Here is an 18,299-nt window from a genome sequence, read left to right on the forward strand (position 1 = left end):
AGCATTTTATCCAATTTTCCTAGTCGTTGTGTACTCACTAATCTGAGTTTTGGATGCTCAATCTGAGAATTTTCTATGCCACCTTCTGCCTCATCCTTACTATCCTGTCCCTTCTCAACAGTATCGATTACCTAACAAAGCTGTACTGGCTTATCCTCCTCACTGAGATAATATTAATTTAACATATTAATGTGACACAACCATTTGTCCTTCGACAATCAGGGGTCGCAATCAAGTAACCTACCTTACCCACTCTTTTGACCACTCTATTTGGGCAACGGAACCGTGTTTTTAATGGTTGCCCCTGTAACTGTAACAGCCCTAATATTTCATCCCCTGGTTGAAAATCGCAGGGTGTTGCATTCTTGTCTGCCCATTTATTCACATTGGCTTGGGATGATTTAATGTGTTCCTGAGCCGCAACACAAGCTTTCCTGAGCCTTTCCCAGAACACAGATGTATAGTCCAACATTGAAGATTCGGTATTTTCTTTGAATAATCTGTCTTTTATGATTTTAGAGGACTTCTTACTTCATAGCTGTAAACCAATTTGAAATGACTGAAACCTAATTCACTGATTCAGGATTCATTCACTGAAGTCTCTGGTGGCAAATTAAAGAACCTTTACTCCTTTATCCCAGTCATGTGGATATTCGTGACAGTATGTTCTAATCATTGTTTTGAGTGTTTGTTGATATCTCTCTAAAGCACCAAGTGAAATGGTTTTCTGTTGAAGATTCCAACTGCCCTGCCTAATACCCCAATTGCCCATATGGCTTGAAATACCTTAGACATGAAATTAGAACCTTTATCCGATTGAACATAAAGTGATAACCCATATCACGTAAAGCATCGTGTTAACTTTTCTCCTACTATTCGAGCATTAATTGTCCTCACAGGAATGGCCTCTGGAAATCGAGTAGCCATATCCATGATAGTAAGTATGTATTGATGTCCCGTTTTTGTTTTTGGCAAGGGTCCTACACAATCTACCATTACCCTACTAAATGGTTTCGCAATCACTGGTATGGGAACTATTGTGCCAGTTTTATGGTAGGTTACGGTTTTCCCACCATTTGACATGTATGGCATGTCCTACAAAATTGTTTCACATCCTTTGTGAGACCTGGCCAGTAATAATTTTGACTTGTACGTGATTTGGTCTTCTGAACTCCTCTATGCCCTGCGAAATGAATGGCATGTGCTAACCTTAATAATCCCGAGTGATATTTAAGTGGTACCACTTTCTGTTCAACAACTGTCTAGTCTTAATCCGCAGGTCTATGAGGCAGTCTTCATTCCCTCCACACAATCATACTTGCCTTCTAAAACGCCTTTTGCCTCATTTTCCGTCAGAGCCTTTGTGCTATTCGGTATATCTCTGGACCAGCATTTCGTGCTGCAAAGATAGAAGATCGGCGAAACATCTCATTTGGATCATCTAAATCCACAAAAAATGTTTCAGATACTTGGCTATCTGTTTGTGCTGCCACTATACCTCCGACAATGGATCCTGTTTAGCCATTGCTCGGGTGACTACACATGCAGGAAACATTCCTGGAACGTGTTCCTGTAATTGCTCTGGTTCCATAATTCACTTGGTTTCTCTGTAATTATAAGAAAAACTGATCCTTTTTAGTTTCCAAATTTTTCCTAGGAGTCGATCAATCCTCTTTACTGTCAAACTGTGGACATGGATTTAAGGTGATTGGTAGAAGGATTAGAGGGGATATGAGAAAAATATTTGTCAACCAGAGTGTGATGCGAATTTAGAATTCACTGCCAGGATCAGTGGTGGAGACAAAGACCCTCAATTCTTTTCAAAGCACCTGGACTTGCAGCCAAGGTGCTGTAACCTGTGGGGCGATGGACCAGGTGCTGGAAAGTGGGATTAGGTTGGGCGGATATCTTATTCGGCCAGTGCAGACATGATGGACTGAATAGCATCCTTCCTTCCGTTCTGTATTTTTTTCTATGTTCTAACGGCTGCAGTTACCATACCAGATATTAAGTCACTGTCCAGGCGTGCTTTATATCAAGATGCGGGTATAGACTCCCGTCCAACTCCGTTAAGTAAAACTTTCGCATTCTAGGCGTTTTTCGGTGCAAACGTTCCCCAGTAAGAGGTTTAGGTTGCAGTGTCCAGCTTTACCTTGGCCGTTTCATCTGTTTGACTATTTTTTCAAAAGATGTTGAAAAAGTGCCTCGACGTCCCTTTCCCCCAACTTAGTAATAGCTTTTATAAATTAAGCAGCTTTTTGCTGGGGCCCGGGCTGAATTCAGCTTCTTCTTGACCCGACATTTCCCTGGATTCAAGACTATCCCTTTGTCTTAGTTCCATCTCTTTTGGGCTAAATTCCGTCTCCTTCTCCTTGTCCTCTTTTTCAAGTTCAAGTTTATTTAAGTCTTTTCCAGCCTCAAGTTTTCTTACGATTATTTATTTTTCTGTTACGTTTTGAAGCTCCAGTTGACTCAACTGTGACTGAATTTTTGCCAATTCTGCTGCATCAACTCACTACGTTCTTGTTCCTCGTCTGCTTCTTCTAATTTAAAATGTTGGACCATTAGGTCAGTTATCGCTGCATTTTGACACCTTTTTTTCAATTCCAACCACAACTTTGCCACCAATGTTTCTCATTTATTCTGAATTAAAGGTATCAAGCCAGGGAAACATTTTCCTTTCCCAAGAACTCTGCTGCAACTACTGAGCCATTCTGATGTTATAGACTCTACCTTATTACACAAGTAAATTGGTTCCCTTTTTCATAATTGCTGTTAGATTTGAATCCCGACAACAGAGTTTGCAAATAAGATGATTCCAAACCCGACAGCAATTAATAAGCTGCCAGACACAAGATCCAAAATGTTATGCTACCCAAGAGACAAGTAATTAATATGATTCCAAGCACGAGACCCTCAATTCATCTGATTCTAATCTCAGACGAGCCACCCAATTAATATATCACAAACGTGGCGGGAGCAATGCACTGTCAATTCAGTCTCGTCACTCCACAGGTCGCAGCATATTATTAAGTTTTCACACCCAATTGGAAAACAGCCAAAATAAACAATCTGGTAACAACAGAATAATAGAGACCAAACCAAGTATCTTTAGACATCAACAAATTAACTGTTTTTGAAACAAAAATCTTAAACACTATTAACATAAACCTATGACTAAATACCTTGTGATTTTAAAATAACTCCCCACATTCACACACATGCATTCAAAACCAACAGTAGTTAACTAGTTTTTAAATTAGTGTTTTTGAAATTCAGCTGCTTCTCAAGAACGAACAAAATAAGTAAGCCTTTGAATTACATTCCTGGTGGATGAGGCATTCTCATGTGGAAATAATCAAAGGCCACTGGATCCACTGGTCTGTTCTTAACAGGCGTTTAACTTTTCGGCTGCAGTAGGCAACAACAGTTCCTTCAGCAATACAAACAGTTTCTTCAAAAAAGAAGGAATTTCTTCTTTAGGCAATTAATTCGGCCTGTAGTTCTCCACAGAATTTTTGCTGAAAGACAATAAACAGCTCGTTTCTCTTCAGTACGTTTCGCTGGTGAGTCTGGTTTCAGCAGTTTTTTTTCCAGTTTTACACACAGTTAAGGTGTAACATTACATCATGTGACCTCTCTCTCCTGCTGCACCCGAGGTAACAAAAATGCAGCTTCTGGCACACTGTGCCTTAGAAATTCCAGAACGTTCTCTCCCTTAAAGGTGCTATATTTTAACAGTGTCTTAGAGGTGCACATTGTTTTTAATCGTCGGAGAAAAAAGATGCAAGTCCATGACACAGTCTATGCAATTCTATATCATAACTTCTGTGTGAATCCTCGTTTACACCACTACAGAAAATGAGTACATTCTTAGCACCCTTACCTGAACACATGATGCTCACATATTCGTTTTGAGAACAGTCGTGGTTATCTCATGATGCTGAGGCACATTCCCAGAGAAATGCTTCGCTACCAAAACAGTTAATTTCATCCAACCAAACTGGCCCTGAGCCTGGTACACAAGAAGCAGGAAGTGCCATGTCGAATGCTTTTCCACAACCCAGCTGCTTGCAAACCAAGTTAGCTTCCAGCAGGTCCCAGGAATCATCACAAACTGAGCCACATGTCTCATTGTAATAAATCTCCACTCGGCCAGTACATGGGCTCCCACCGTCACACAACCTTAACTGCAAATGGTCTGTTGGACAACAATGTAGGAGGATTATACTTACAGTACACATTCACCTCATCACTCAATCCAACTCATTGCACTGTCACCAGCTTAAAAAAAACATTTTAAATACATGAGACAGATAAATGAAACTGTACAGCAGAATATCTGTCTACACTTACCTATTACATATAATGTAAAGTACAGAAATGTTTCAGATATCCTACTACATCTGGCTCTGACAAGTTCTGCCCAGCAGTCCCCCTTTTATGCTTTAAACGCTGTGTACGTTGTTGTAAAGGGAATCATTCACACGATTACCAGTTAATTTATACTTATGTTATATAACTGTATCTGTTCCTTATTCATGTTTGTTACCCTTATTTATTATCTTGGTCCGACAATTACTGCCATATCCTATCTTCTTTATCTTGAACAACAAGGGATTTGCATTTATCTAGCGCCATTACCGTAATAAAGCATCCCAAGGCGCTATGCAGGAGTGATATCAAATACAGTTTGACAAAGAGTACGTAAGAATATACTAAGTCAGATAACCAGAAGCTAAATCAAAGGTTATGTTTTATGGAGCGTCTGAAAGCAGGAACGAGAGTTTGAGAGCTATAGAGAATGAAATAACTCCAGAGTATGTTGCCTCCGCAGCTAAAGGCATCGCCACCAATGGTGCACAATTAAAATCAGGAATGCTCAAGAAGCCAGAGGTGGGAGTTGTCAGATTGGAACCGATTGCAAATACAGGAAGTGTGAGGCCATGCAGGGATTGGAAAACAAGGATGAACATTTTAAAATCGCACATTGCTGGGCAATGTTGGTCAGTGAGCACAGGGCAGATGGCTGAGTGGCACGTGGTCACGGCAGCAGAGTTTGCAGAGGTTGTAACTAGGGAAACCAACCAGGAATGCATTAGAGTCATCGAGCTTAGAGGGGACACAGCAATGGGTAAGAATAGATAAGGGCAAAATCGCTTGATATTAGGGAGGTAGAAATCGACAGTGTTAGTGATGGTATGGATATGTGCGAGGAGTTAAAAGAATACCAAGGTTACAAGTAGTCCAGCTCAGTCACAGACAGTTGGCACGGGAAGAAACAGAGTTGGTGGCCAGGGAACAGATGTGATGGGGACTGAAGACAATGACTTGTATCTTTTCAATACTGAAGTGTAGGAATTTTCTGCAAATGCAGTACTGAATTTCCGACTGGAATTCTGACAGGTTCCAAGCAGTGGTGGAAGAAAGAGTGTTGGACTTGAGGTCTAGTTGGGTACCATGAGATACATGTGGAAACTAAGGCTGTCTTTGTGGATATCGCTGAAAGGCAGCATGTACATGAGAATTGAGGTGTCGAAGAATAGATTATTTGGTGACTTTAAGGGAGCGGGAAGAGAAGCCATTGCAGGTCACTTTCTGACTCCTGTCCAGCTGAGTGCAGTCCCCCCTCCCCCACCCCTCACCCCAGCCGGGTGTGAATGGAGAACAGTTGGAGCAGAATTTCATGATCAACCATATCAAAGGCTATGGACAAGTCAAGAAGGGGAAGAGGAATCGTTTGCATTTTTCACAATCATTTAGGATGTCATTTGTGACTTTGATAAGCCATTGTTTCGGTACTGTGGTGTGGCTAGAAATCTGATTTGAGGGATTGAAACATGTAGCTCCATAAAATATGAGCATGGATTTGGAGGGGACAACACATTCAAGGACTTTGGTGAGGTTAGAACAGTTGGAGCTGGGGCAGTAATTTGCAAGGGGAGGTGTGATTATAGCTGATTTGAAGGAGAGGGGGTAGAACATGAAGCGAGGGAGAGAATCGTTAATATTGTCAGCGAACATGGGGACCAGGAAGGGAGATGTGTGTGATCAGTAGTTTTGTAGAAATAGGGTGTGGACATCAAGATGTGAATTTCGTTGACAACATAATTGCAGAGAGTGTGAAGGACTCTCGGAGAGACCCAAGCAATGCGAATTCAGGGTGATGTCATGGGAGGACACGTATTGGAAGATAGGACTGGTGGGTTGGGGATCAAAGGGAAACGGCGGAGGCGACTGACGGATGTTTTTAAACGTTGCACCAAAAAACTCCATGAGTTACTTTCACGTCTTTTTGGAGTTGAGGGTGGACGAGACACTGGAGTCTTTCAGGAGGAAGATTTGTGATGGAGAAGATATGCTTTGCGTGTTCTTTTCCTTCGTGCATGATCTTTGATTAATGAGCAATTTTTGCAAGAAAGGCAGGACCCGATGATGCTTTCTGTGATTCATCCATTCAGGTTTATATTACCACGTAGTTCGCCAGATGTCGCTGTGCTTTCTGGTTTAAAGTTTCAACCACTTTTTGTATTACTTCCGCTTCACGCCGGAGAATGTAACACCCACAAGTACTACACTTAAACATCAGCCTTCCAATAGGCAGTATATTCATGCAGAACTAAGTTATAGGGTTGTGTTGATTATACAATTATCATAAATCAAGGTAATATTAATTGTATAACAGAATCACATACATTTGTAAGGATGGGACTCTGTCTTATACAATGAAGATATTTGAGAAATTTTAGAAACGTAAACTACATGTCTGAACAGAGAATATGCAGACCTCTCTGTCCAGATAGCCTGGTGCTATTCGGGAAGTACTTATGTTCAATCAGTAAAGGAAACTTGTGAGGCACAATAGCAATTGATATTGTCTGTAAAAGTTCAATGAACTAAATTACAAATTATATCACTATATGACTGTTGGACGAGACCAAAGAGGGCAGAAAACAGGATCTCTCTGCAAAATGTTGGATAGGAACAGGATGTGTCTCTGTCAATTGAACTCAAGACGTGCAGACTTCCTGGTGAGCGGGAAACCAGTATTTAAACGGGCATGGACAAAAATGATTGGATTTGTTGCATCAGGCACTTTCGAGAATAAAGAATTGGCGTTGTGATAGGAAACAAAGTGTAGTGGTCAATGGATGTTTTTAAGGTTGGATGAAGGTTTGTAGTAGAGTTCCCCAGGCGTTAGTCTTCGGACACTTGTTTCCCACATATATATTAATGACTTAGACCTTGGTGTACAGGACATAATTTCAAATTTTGCAGATGATATCAAACTTGGAAGCATTGTGAGCTGTGAGGAGGATAGTGTAGAACTTCAAAAGGACATGGACAATTTGATGGAATGGGGAAGCAGGTGACAGGTGACGTTCAAGCAGAGAAATGTGAAGTGATTCATTTTGGTAGGAAGAACATGGAGATAAAATATAAAATAAAGGGCTCAATTCTGAAGGGGGTACATGAGAAGAGGTGCCTGGGTATACATGCGCATAAGTCATTGAGGGTGGCAGGACAGGTTGAGAGAGCTGTGTCCTGGGCTTTCTTAATAGGGGGAAACAGCAAGGAAGTTATGTTGAACTTGTATAAGACACGAGTTCGGCCTCCGCTGGAATTTTACGTCCAGATCTGTGTGCTGCACTTGAGGAAAGACAGGGGGGCATTGGAGAGAGTACAGGAAAGACTCAGGAGAATGGTTCTAGGGATGAGGAATTCCAGTTATGAAGATCGATTGGAGAAGTTAGGGCTGTTTTCCTTGGAGAAGAGGAGGTTGTGAGGTGATTTGATTCAGGTGTTCAAAATCATGAGGGGCCTGGACAGAGTAGATAGAGAGACACTGCCCCCGCCACCCCCGCCCCCCACCCCCCACCTTGTGAAAGGATCGAGAACAAGAGAGCACAGATGGATTGAGGAAAAACTTTTTCACGCAGCGAGTGATCAAAGTCCAGAATGCATTGCCTGAGAATTCGGTGGAGGCAGGTTCAATTGAAGCATTCCAAAGGGAATTGGACAGTTATATGAAAAGGAAGAATGTGCAGGATTACGGGATGGAACTGAATGAAATGCTCTCTCAGACAGCCAGTGCGACACGATGGGCCGAATGGCCTCCTTCTGCACGGTAACAGTTCTGCGATTCTGTGATATTGCCTCTCCTCGTTGTTCAAAACAGAAGGCATCAGTTCACACTTCTCTGCATTAACTTTCATCTGCCGTGTGTCCGACCATTTCACCAGCCTTTCTTTGTCCTCTTGAAATCTATCAGTATCTTCTTTACAGTAACTGGACAGTATTTCAGAAAAACTCTCCCGTTTTGTTCCAATAGTTCAACGGTGTTGAGTTTAATCGTGGCAAGTGCTTCCTGCACTATGTTAGCTCTTTTGTTTAATGTTCTGTGAATTTCACTTTCTCAATATTTACCAAAATGTAAATGGGAATGCACAGGCAGCATGGGATCGTGCAGCGCAGTTTCTGCTTGTGATACCCACATTAACAATTGTTCCGGCTCCCCGAGGCTGAGAAACCTCCCTCCCTCCCTCCCCTGCTCCCCAGTCTCAGCTTCACAACATGTGTCGCATATCAGATCTGAGGCCAAGCGATCAGTGCAGGTGCACAGCTGGGCTAACAGTGCAAGCCCGGTCGCGTCTGTTCGGTTGATAAATGGAGAGTTGGATTGAGATTGTGCCATTTGCAGCGGTTCAGCTCATTCACTGCAGCTTTGGGGAAATCTCAATGGAAAGTACTCTGTCTGTATTGTAAATGTGCTCAGTATCAGGTATTTATTGCTCCTGATGAAGAATATTTATTAAATATAATACGAGTGATATATTTTTAACAAACAGTGATTCTGATAGTCATATAACATTATTACTATCCGGAGAATACTGGAATCATCTGACTTTCCAGGTATGGATCACCCCGGAAACAAACTTGAAACAAACTAAAACCAACTCTTGCGGTATTTATGTTCAATTCTGGTAATAAAACAAAATGTAACTGAAATCTCCTCTAGAAATGCAATTAATTGTTAATCAGATGACAAGTATTAGATCCGTGTTTGCTTTCAGCAACAACAATGGATAACATTTCACTATTTGAATTTGATGAAGTTAACATCAAACAGGACAAACTGTATTAAATAATAAATTTATAAATTAAGGAAATTGTTTCAATATTCACTTTATACAATCTCAATAAACGACAAATTAAAATAAACATGTACGTTTCCTATAAATCGATTTTGATCCACGGCCGATTGCTAAAAAAAAGATACATGGAGGAAATACATTTCATTTCATACTTTCTCAACGTTCGATGGCTTGCAGAAAATATTCTTAAATTACCTTCAAAATCACGATTTTTAGAATACAATCCCTTTTACAAAAGCAAAAGAAAATTCATCATGGAAATATGTAATAACATTGAGGGAGCGCTTCCCTGTCGGGAACCAGCATTTGCTGTCGATAGACATTAACAAATGTAACCAAACCCGCACTGGAAACAGTGAGAAACAGAATCGAATCATCGACAGAAAAGCTCTGCAAAAATATTGAGTAGGTGGAAGAAGACTATTCATGATATCTTATTTAACACTTCTAAATGCTTTACATAAAAGGAGCATGTGGAAGGAGACTTTGTCACATTAATTATTACTTGACATTATACATATGAATATGTGAAATAATTTGAGAATTAACAATACAAATTTCTAAATTTTCAAGATCATCATTAAGTAAACAATAATAAATGGAAAATCATTCGGAGAATTTGGATTAATCAGTAGCATTATCTTTTGGAGAGGCAGCTCACAATTACTCTAATAATTATTGCTAATTGAAATACTATTGATTCTGCCTCTAGTTAATATATTCTACAATGTTTATAGATCATGTGCAACACTCTACAATGGAACAAACTATATAAATTATTTCGGATCCATTCAGCATAGCACGCAGGATCAGACAGCAATTCTACTGTGAAATACCTGGTACACAAATGTCCGTGTGGATTCAGTCAGCAGTAGATTTTGCTTTGACTGCTGTTCTAAAAACCTTATGTTACCTTCGAGTCCAGACCCCGAGAGCATCGATTCTCACTGCGATCACGCTCTAATTCCAGATTGCTGTGTGTAAATAATCTGCTTAGAATTTCAACTCCAGTCAGCTGTGTCGGCACAACAGCCACAGACGACCAAATAAAACAAATTGCCTCGGTATTTGTTTTAAATGTTGGATTTGAATCAACGTTGCGCACATGCCCCACCTGGGAATTTAGAGGACGTGTTAATCAGATGGAAGATATTATAAATACAATAATGGATAATTGTACCCTATTTTATATTGATGGAATGTAAAATCAAACCAACAGCCCAAGCTCGGTATTCAATGTGAATTCTACAAATGAGATAAACTATTTCAATATTCGCTTCATATGATCGCAATGAATAACATTGCTTTTTGTCAGAAAGCATGCCTTCTCTATACAAATTATTCTGAGCAACTAGCGATTGGAGAAAAGGATGCATGGAGTCATGTTCATTTGTTTCTGTTTTTTCTTTTGGCTTGCATAAAAGGTTCTTTAAATACTACACAAAACATGATTTTAGTATACAATTATGTAATATTCATGGAAATATAATTTATCAAATATATAATGTATCTGATAACACTGGGACTAAGTTGCCCTGTCAGTTAACCAATAAAGGTTTTTGTATATAGTCAGAGATTAATAAATGTAACCAAACACACACTGAAAATAGTGAGAAACAGAATGGAATAAAAAACAAACATCAAGCCGTTGGAAGAATACTAAAGAACAATATCACTAAGCCATTACGCACTACATGACACTGTGTAAAAATATGTGATTGGGAAAACTTAACTATCTTTAGGCACTGTACATATAAATGGCGGAAATAGAATAATGAATGTAATAGAAAAGATACTAATTCTGAAGATCGTCACTAATTGATCAATAATACAGAGCAAATTCACCAACGATTTAGGAACTTTGAGTAACATAATATTTTGCAGAGTGCACTTGATAATTATACTAATAATTAAAACGAATTGAGAAAGTATTGGTTCCAGCTCCAGATAAGAGGTTATTATAGATTTAATATTACACTTCAATACTGAACAAACTATTTTAAAATATTTAGTTTCGAGAACTGTATCACTAGGCGAGCAGAAAACATTTGTATTGAGAAATATTTGTGACAGCAATGTGTGTGGAGGGTCAGTCGGCAGTAGATGCGGTTTTGACTGGTGTTCTACACTCAGTGAGGTAACTTACACCCAGACTCTGATGCACTCTATTCAACGAGGGCACTCTACTTCGATCAGACTCGCTTCAAATAATCAGATTAGAATTCTAACTGGCTGTGTCAGTAAAAGAAACGCAGGGGGAAAATAAAACAAACTTTTGCTGTCTTTGTGTTCGACACAAATTCAACTGGGAATTTAAAATACCCGTTAATTAGATTTAAAATATTCCATCTCCTTCAATGTCACCAAAATAGTATTGCTGTCAGTAGTTGCTTAGTTGGTAGCAGTCTCACCTCTGAATCAGAAGATGTTTGTTCAAGTCTAATCCCAGAGACTTGAGCACAAAATATAGGCTGCCACTCAGAAGAAAAATTGAACCGAGTCTCCCTCTGCCCTCTGAGGTGCACTACTTGAAAGAAGGGCAGGAGGCTTATCCCTAGGGTTCTGTCCGATGTTAATCCTTCAACCAACATCGCACACAAATATATGTTATTCTGGTCATTATCGCTTTGCTGTTTGTCGAAGTTTGCTGTGTTCAAATTGGCTCCCGTGTTTCCTACATTACAGTATGGACAACACTACAAAGCAGCACTGAATTGATAGTAAAGCTCTTTGGGACGCCCTGACGTCGAGAAGTGCGCAACATAAACGCAAGGCTTTTTTATATAATTGGAGGATAATTCCTATTTGTACTTGATTAATTGTAAAATGGAGACAAACAATCCGAAACATGTATCAAATGAAACTTCTACAAATTATATAAACCGTTTCAGTATCCATTTCATAGCATCTCAATGAATGACAACTGAAAATAAAACAGATCCATTTTTTGTAAATTGATCCCAGACATTGACAGATTCTATTCTAACAGCGAAGTGACTCTTTTTCTAACAGACTCAGCTTAAATAGTTTCATTACATTTTCAATTCCAGTCTGCTCTGCCTGTACGAGCAGCAGGCAGAAGGCAATCAACAAGTTCCGATATTTCATTAAACTCTACACAAGAAAATTAAAATGTACAAAGCATTATTTACTTTCTACATCATCTGAATGTGTTCTGTAGTAAAGGTGATAATCAGATTAATTATGTACATCTTGCACTAATAATCAGTGTATCAATAAATAATGGATTCAATAATCCATAACTCACAGTTCAAAAGCTGCAGTAGAAATAGGATCACAAGGACCGCAGCATGGTTCTGGAGTTGGGTACAGGGATGAGATTAACCGAATGCTCTTCAGCACCTTCTGAATCTCCGGCTGTTGTGGAAGTTAATTCTTTGCAGCAGTTTCCATAGAAACCAATGTTCCCTTCCAAGTAACCAATAGAGTTTGACTTGTTGCACCGTGAATTACAGTCTGGTAAAATGCACCAATGAGAAGAAATGTGACCATTCATCGATATAATGAACCCAGGTTCCAACTACCAGTCTATCCCGCGAGGACAATGCCGTGTGACAGTGTGAAAAGTAAACAAGTCACTGATCTGGCTTCCAGATCATGGAATCATAATTGCACAGGAAAGTCTATTCGGCTACTTTAGTCAGAGTCGTCCCTTTGAAAGAGCTGTCTACTTTATTGCCACAAACGTAGCTTTTTCTCAAAATCGTGCAAATTCGTCCACATCAAGTACTTATTCAATTGCCTTTACAAAGTTCCTCTGGAATCTGATTTCATCGCTCTTTCGGGTCGTGTTTTCCATATCTTAACAAGCCTCTGTGTGAAGAACTGTCTCTTCATTACCGCTCTAGTTATTCTGCCGGTTCTAGTAGAGGACCTCGGACCCTGACCCAGCTCTGGAAGCCCGGAAAAGTGGTGGTGAGGCGTGGTCAATGGAGAAAATCCATAAGGCCCCGGTGAGAGGGCTTGGGCGGTGTTCCTGTGCACCAGGAGAAGGGAGGTCCCAGGAAATGTATTGGTTCCTGGTGGGTGCGCCCTGTGGGCCAGAAATTGGCCTGGAAGGAGGCAACTCCCCACCCCATCCACAAGGCCGCAGCGAGAGCGCTTCGTTTTACAAGGTGTCCTCTCCACGTGATGGAAGAATCTGTCACTAGTAAGATCCCAGCGGCGATGGAATGATCCCATAATTAGCCATTAATAGGCCACTTAAGATCCTCAGTCTGCCTCCAGGCACGAAGGCTGTTGTCGGCCTATCCCGCCCCCGGGATCATTGCACGCTGGGAGGCGATGGGATCTACATTCTGCCACATCCGCTGCCATGATTCCCCCTCCCCACTTCCTTTCTGGCTTCAGTTCACGCATCTTGAGGCCAGTAAAATCCCTGCCATGATCTCTGCTGACCATTCCCCATTATTACTCTGTCATAATTTTCATCATTTTGAACTCTGTTAGATCCCCCTGAACATGCTCTGCTCCAATGAGAAAAATTCAGGCTCCTCATTCTCTCCACGTAAATGGATTCCCTCACCCATGGCGTCTTTCTGACAATCCTCCTCTGTACCCTCTGCAGGGCCTTGACATTCTTCCGAGGTATTCTTCCCCGAATTGCACACCAGACGGCAGCTGAGTCATAACAATTGATTTGTAAAGGCTTAGCTTGATTTACTTTATATTTAAAACCTCTATTTTCAGAATAAGTATCCCATACACTTTCTCAATCAGCTCCTCTACGTGCCTTGCAATCCTCAAACATTTATGGACATGCATTCCCCGGATCCCTCTGTTGCATTTCTTGAAAATGGTGCCATTTATATTATACCAGCATGATATTTTTCCAGCATCACTTCTGAGTTGACCACAATAAATTGCATCTACCATGGATCTGCCCATTTCAGCAGACTGTGTATGTCCTCCTGAAGTCTGCTATTATAATATTCACAATTTACTACAGAGCCATGTTTTTGTTAACCATCCACAAATGTAATCAGACACTTGCAACAAACACTAATGCTCAGCAAAGAACCGATGTAAATTATGTTACACATGCAAGATCTCCTCAGAATTTCTCAAATACTTAAGAGAATGCTATACGAAAGTAGAGATCTGAGGATGTCTCTGCCAACACTGTCATTTTATGGGATCCCTGTTAATAATGTGACACTCGGGCAACCGAATAAACACTGACCTGAAATCAGAAAGTGCTGGAAATACTCAGCAGATCTGACAGCATCTTTGCAGACAGAGTTAGCATTTCAGGTCTGTGACCTTTCATCAGAACTGGAAAATATTTGAAACGTAATAGTTTATTTTTAGAAAGTGAAAGAAGGGTCAAGAAGAAAGAAAGTTAGGATGTCTGATCAGATGGAGTGAAGGAAGGCTATTTTTATATTATTCATTCAAGGTGAGTGGGCGTCCCTGGCGAGACCAGCATTTATTAACCATCCTTGATTGCTTTTGACACGGTGTGAGTTGCCTTCTTTAACTGCTGCAGTTCTGGGGGTGTAGGTACACCCACAGTGCTGTCAGGAAAGGAGTGCTAGAATTGTAACCCAGCGACAGTGAAGGAACGGACCTTTGTAAAGGACTTGAGTGAACCAGATGTGTTTTTTTTTCAACGATCGAAAATCCGTTCAAGGTCACCTTTACACTCACTTTTAATTCCAGATGTATGAAATAACAGAGATAACATGGAATAAAAGGAAAATGGAGTGACAGGAGTTGTCGTCGAAAGACATAGTATTACTCCAGAGAGGGTGTTAATTGCAGTGTAATGATTAGCTCTGTCCAAAAGCAAAAGCATGCAAAACAGACCTATGGTTAAAAATAAAATGAAATCAAATAAATAAAAAAAAAAACTAATGGCAGTCATGAGCTGAGATTGTTGAACTCGATGTTGAGCCCAGAAGGCCGCAGAGTGCCTAATCAGAAGACGAGGTGCTTTCTTTGAATTTGTGTTGAGCTTCACTGGAACACTACAGGAGGCCAAGGACAGATATTTGGGCGTGAGAGCAGGGCGGTGAAGTAAAATGGCAAGTAATAGGAAGCTCGTGGTCAAGCAGCAAATATAGTATTGTAACAAAACCTTTATTGTTTTGTATTGAAAGCTAACAATTCTGTGTGCTTTTAAATGTTTGAGCAAACGGATTTTCTGTGAACATTGAATGCTGAAACTTGGTGTTGGAACTGAGTTCAGACTGCCGGCACCTGATGCCAAGCATCTCAATAGGGAAATGACAGGAAGATTTATGAACGCCACATTACTTATTGTTTGGGTTTTAGTTTCACTTTGCACGGTGAGAGATCAGTGAGCTGAGCAGTATTGCTGTGAGCTGGCAGGGACCTATGTTTGCAGATGAGGGAACAGAGCTATTATCTGAAAAATGGTATTTGCCTCTCTTGGAAAATAAATCCTACATTTGAGGTGTGGTTGTGGTCTGCTTGGAGAGAGGAAAAGAGCCATGCAGAGAGAAAAGGCCGAGGAAAAGAGGAGTTGCTACATTCTGTGGTGGAAAACTACTTTGCAGAAAGGAAGCCCTGCATTGTTAAAGGAACAGAATTATATTCCATCCTGTCTCTGAAAAATCTCTGCCTCAACAGTGATTCCTGTTGCCTCTTATATTTTAGGAAATGCAGAAAGCTCAAGAAAGCTTATATTGCTAGACAGCTACTTCAAACTCCAAGTAGGCCTGTTGCTACACCCTTTGCTGAAAGATCTGTGTGACGGCTGCTGCAGACGAATTGCCTTGAACCCCAAACCATCACAGACTGTCCATTAAACCTGCCTGGAGACATTTCAAGTGGCATCCCACGATTGGACTCTGGAACACCTCACCGACCAAGGAATATCCGACGAGAATTTTATGACCCAGTTATTTTATTATTCTCAAGCAACAGTTGGAAAGAGAAAAGCCTTTTTCCCCGGTTAACCGGTGTTTGAATATATATGTGTGCGTGCATTAGAATTAGGAAGACTAAGAAGTTATAAAATCTTTTCATCTATAGATTTGTTTCATTATTGTTTAAGATTGAGTTTATTAAAAATAATTAGTTTTGTTGTTTAAGGCTTGGTATCCTTTATTCTGGGGGTGGAGGGGGGCGGAGGTGGCAAATAAAGTGTTTAATGTGATTACTTTTCTGGCAGCTGGAAAACTAGGGGTGACGGCATAAGTGTGGGAAATGGGTTCGACATGTGAAGTCAGATGCTTGATCTGTAAATTCTTTGATATTCACATTCCCCCACCCCTCCCTCGAAGATACATCCAGACTCGCAGATATCCTGATCAAATACTGTCAATTCCATGGAATACCCAGAAATATCGATACACAATCCAGAACCGTCTATATTTCGATGAAAATTTAGAGGCATCAATATTTGTACATCGAAACTCACCAGGAACACCAGCATCAGCGAGTCTGATATAGTACAACCCAGAACTGCAATATATATCCTAATTTCAAAAGATGGTATATGGTCGTTTGACGATACATATTGAAGCTTGCAGATCATACTCTTCCAAACTAATCTTCTCAGACGTTGATCCATTCTTTCCCTCCCAATAGAGCGGCTGATACTTCTCTGTCCCCAAGTTGATGACGTTTGGGGAGAATAACATAACAATGAAACTCTGATTCATCGCAATGAAATTCGATTGGGCCCCATGAAAATTGACATTCATTACAGTCACTAAATAAACATGTTCAGCGAAAGATTTTCATCTTTCATAGATATATAAAGATATACATGAAAATAAGCTTAACCAGATGTAATGCAGACAGAAATTCTAACTTTCCCGGATATAAGTTGACTAACTGCCACACTGGTGAAAACTGCACAGCACAATGTTTACATTGATTCAATAATGTCCACATCAGCTTGCGGATTCTGTACTGAACCATGATTAAAATAATGCCTCCCTCTGCTGGTCAATATTGCACAGTTAATCGGCTGCACTAAAGCAGTCATATGTCCCTCGACCTGTGCATAAAAAAAATCAATAATTACAGTTATAGAGATGATGAATGCTGAAGACTGAAATACGTGATTTGATACATTAATATCTCCCTCCATTGATAAGTCCTGGTTTTTACCTCTGTTGTGGAATTCTACACGGTGCAGGCTACATTTACACAGTGATATCCTCATTCTCTTTTGAATACTGGGCAGACATTGGTTATACTTACACCATAATGCCGACATGAACTTTCAGATCCTCCTGCATAAACTGTGCCAATGGCTCCAGCTGATGCAATATGTCCTTTCTCAACTTGGAACAGTACACCCGTCCAGTATTTCTGCATTTCTTCAAGATCAAGACAAGAAATGCAAACAACAGCCAGAGAATGAAGCATAAACCAACTAGTGGCCCGCTAACCATAAACTTATAGTTTTCATAAATTTACCTCCTTGCGTACAAACTCAATTAGTTCAGACAAACTGACCCACGCCACAACTCGAACTTACACAGTGACCTGTGACTCATCAACTGAACACCTCTCCAAAGATAACACATCGACAATGAAGTACATGACCGTCCAAATTCATCTGAATTGTGATTGGCTCTCTTCTCTTCTATTTATTCTGGTAGCGAATCTCTTTCAGGAAGCTACCCGAGTTTTGGATGCCTCACCACTCCCAGAAGGGACAAGCTCTAGAACCTGCCCAATGTTTTCCATTCGTTCATCCTTTTTTCTGATTTCACTGGTTAGGCCCTTCAGAGAATGGCAAGCCCGACCAGCAACAACAATATGTACCGTCTCCCGCTCAGTCTTCAGCACGCAGCAACTCAGAGATTATCATCCCGCGTGGGAAGGATAGTGAGTCAGAGGAGTCTGTTCAAGGTGAAGTTCACATCACAGCTGCACAGTACCGACAGGAGTGGAAGGTACAAAAGAGGACTGATGTGACTGGAAGGTAAGATTGGACCAAAGCATTACTGAAGAAGCCGGGATAAACATTTCATTAAACCAGTCTTTAACAGAAGGATATTGCAGTTACACCAGTCGATTACGGATGCATGAACTACCAGCTCTGATTCGTTGTGAAGATTATGAAAGCAGTCATATGTGTATTTATAGTGCAAGAACTAAGTTTTCTGTGGTCTACTATGAAGTATACACATACATAAT

This window comes from Heterodontus francisci, unplaced genomic scaffold (assembly GCF_036365525.1).
Source record: "Heterodontus francisci isolate sHetFra1 unplaced genomic scaffold, sHetFra1.hap1 HAP1_SCAFFOLD_50, whole genome shotgun sequence".
NCBI lineage: Eukaryota > Metazoa > Chordata > Chondrichthyes > Heterodontiformes > Heterodontidae > Heterodontus > Heterodontus francisci.